Consider the following 3,651-nt stretch of genomic DNA (forward strand, 5'->3'; position numbering starts at 1 on the left):
GAAGACTTTTATGCAGGATTTTAAATCAGTTTTTCATAAGTTTCACTCATTATTGGCATAAACACTTATTTATTTTAATGATAATGTGAAACAGGGGTTATTCTGCAGTACTTTGTCATTGTTGGCAAAGGGGGAGTAATATCTAAAATTTTGGTGAATGTTATGTATACTTTCTTGTTATTTCTTTAAGGGAGTAGTATACATTGTATTTTCTACAAAAAGGGATAGTGTATATGCTTAGGGGGAGCAATTTTGATTATGGCATAGTTTTGTTGTAAAGCACTTAGATGTCAAAATTTTCCTAAGTGTTGCCATCAATGCCAAAGGGGGAGATTGTTGGCATTTTGATGATGTTGTGATTGTCATTGATGGACACACACTTGTTTTATGACCACTTCCTTTTGTATGAGTTATGCTCAACCGGTAATTGTTCCAACCGGTATTATGTATTATAGTCTTTAGACTATTGGTGTTTTGCAGAAGGTGTTTACCGGTCACAAACTGATTGAAGACCCAAAGCGATATGAAGACCTCAAGCAGTTCGAGGATCCCAAAGCGGTACAAAGGAACAAAGTGGTAGTTAACATTTTTCCAGTCTTCATTGTGACAACCGGTAATTGGTAAAATGTATGAACCGGTAATCGGTAATAAATGTTGGCATTTTTTATGTTTATGTTGTGATTGTCATTGATGGACACACACTTGTATTGAGATCCCCTTTATATGTATGAGCTAGAGCTCAACCGGTATGTTGTATTCTAGTCTTTAGACTATTGGTGATTTTGTAGAATGTGTTTCCTGGTCTGAAGTGGCATGTTGACCCCAAGCGGCTCATAGATCTCAAGCGGTATGAGGGAGCAAAGCGGCATAACACATTCTTACTAGTCTTCATTTTTGTCAAATCAGCAACTGGTATTTTGTATGAACCGGTAATACTCTGTGATGAGTTACCAACCGGCATTTTGTGATGAGTTACCAATCCACCGATTGATTGACGGTGCTTTTTGTGTCATGTTACTGAGTATGTCTAGATTTATTGAACCTAGGAAATTGTAATGTAATCCTATTGGACCGACATGAAATCAGATTCCTTTAAAAGGACATCATGTCTAGGGTTTCAGGTTGTTGCTGAAAGGGTTTATGTTGTGACTAGGGTTTAAGGTGGTTTTTGAGTTGTTGTAAGAGCGATCATATCTGAGAAGATCAAGTTGTAACTGAGAGAGAGATAGAGAAGACTGAAGTAATGTTGGAACGCATTAGCAGTGATCTATACTGAATCTAACCAAGCAGTTTGTGCTATTAGATAGATCAAACACTTGTTGATTACTCACATCTTTGACAAGTCTATAGCCCTTAACCGGGTAGGCCCAAAAGCCTATTGTAAAATCCTCTAACAAGGTGGTTCACTTTTGTGAATCTAAAATCCTCTAACAAGGTAGTCTTTAATCAGACTTATCTCCTAACAAAGATTGAGATTTCTAACAGGATTTGTTCTGGTGAAGAGCATTATAAGACCTTAACCAGTCTGACCTTAACCGGTTTGGTTTCTATTATGCAGATAGTGACTTGTGAGTTCCATCTCACCGTAGTTTTTCCCATTTGGGTTTCCACGTCAAATATCTTGTGTTATGGTTGTATTGCTTTTGTGGGTGAATGCTTTATTTGCATTTTGGTTTGCATGTGTGATAACCGGTATGTCTGTTAAACTATTTTACTGGTTTATCTTCAAACTGTTTAAGTGTCTAAGTACAAAGATTTTTGGCATACTAATTCACCCCCCCCTCTTAGTATTCATCAATTGGTATCAGAGCCAACCTTTCTATAAGTTTAACCACTTGGAAAGAGATATGGGGGAATACACCTTGAGGGAACTCACTCAATGGCTCACTCAATCTGAGCGAGCCTATGATGATCTTATGGTCAAATACAAGGCATCTCAAGCAAAAAGGAGAGAACATGCAGAGAAGCTGATGGAGCTATCTGAAAATAGTTTTGAAGATGAAGCAAATATGGAAGCCATGATTGCAGAAGTAAATAAGCTGAATGATTCAAACTCCAATCTGAGAAAGGAGTTGGAAGGTCTGAATATCTGGTTTAGTCAAGAGCTTGAGAATAGGAGGAAAGCTAAAGATCTGGTAAAGGACAGAGATCATGAGATCTCCAAGTTGAAACAAGAGATTAGTGCACTGATTGCTCACCTTCATGAGAGCAGAATGGTAAAAGAAGGAGTACAAGATGAACTGAACATAGCCATCTCTAAAAATGCAAGCCTAATGGAGTCAAATACTGCTATTTCCAAAGAACTCTCTGAGTCAAAGGAAACACTTGCTAAGTTCAGCAAAAGTACTGTCAAGCTAGAGCAAAAGCTTGAGTCATCTAGACTGGTAAACAATACCAATGGACTTGGTTTCTCTGGACATGAGGAAGGAGAATCCTCAAGAACAAATGCTAAAGCATCAAAGAAGCAACCGACACTCAAAGGAAAAAGTAAGCAATAATTCAAACATGTTTTCTTTAACTGTCTTAAAGAAGGACACACTGCCAATGTATGTAGGAGAAAAGCCTACAATAATTTTCCTTATTTTATCAACAATGTACCTAGATCCAATAAGTTCAATGGTCATTGTTATGCATGCAACAAGTTTGGGTATAGAGCATCTGAATGCAGTTCTGTCATGAACAATACCGGAAGATATCCTCAGAGGACCCAAGGAGCTGGTCTGGAATCTTTTGTGAACCGGAACCCTAACTGGTTTAATGCTTACAATTATCAATCAGGCAACAATGGTTATCAATCGGCAACCAGATGGAGAGCAAACTATTGGATTTGTCATGGACATGGTCACATTGCTGCTACATGCAGAAGGAAGAATGGAAACATGAACAATGGACCTTGGAGAGCACCTGGATTGGTTTGCTATCATTGCAACAAACCGGGTCACATTGCAAGATTCTGCAGAAGCAGAAAGAGTATATCTGATGATATATCGGTCACTCAGAAAGGAGAAATTGATGTTGAAATAGTTCAAGCGAACATGAACAAAACCTGGAGGAAGAAACCAACAATGTTGGAAGAGGAACCGGTTTCTGCACCTAGTGTGGAAATATTAGAACCAGCAAACTAAGCTCCAAAGAGGCTTAGTGGGAGCAAACGACGAAATGATTGTGAACCCCCCGGTTACACCGGTAAAAGACCTTAACTAGTATATAATACCTGTCACTTGGCAGAAGACCGGAAATGGTAAAAGAGGCAAATTAGGGTTTACACCATAACAAAGGAGCATTAATGGCGGTAGGTGAGAGACATTTATAAAAGCATATTTCAAATCATTTCTCACTATCTATTTTCGAGCGAAGAAAAGTTTTTCAAAGTGTAGAGCAAAGAAAAGGCGATTTGAGCTAAGATTTCAAGAAATTGACAAGTCTTGAAGGAGATTCAAACTCAGTTTGCAAACGGTCATGGAGAACACAAAGCGGTGATTTGGCAACTGACGAAGAGTGGAGTGAAGAAGAATCAGGAAGCCCTAAATTTATGTTTTAAAGGTATTTTTCGTGTTCTTGAAATAGTTTACAATGGATTCCGCATCTCATACTAGTTCTAGCACATCCATTGAGTCAGAAAGTTTCATTCAAAGGAAGTCCAAATATAAT

This window comes from Cryptomeria japonica, chromosome 5 (assembly GCF_030272615.1).
Source record: "Cryptomeria japonica chromosome 5, Sugi_1.0, whole genome shotgun sequence".
Classification (NCBI taxonomy): domain Eukaryota; kingdom Viridiplantae; phylum Streptophyta; class Pinopsida; order Cupressales; family Cupressaceae; genus Cryptomeria; species Cryptomeria japonica.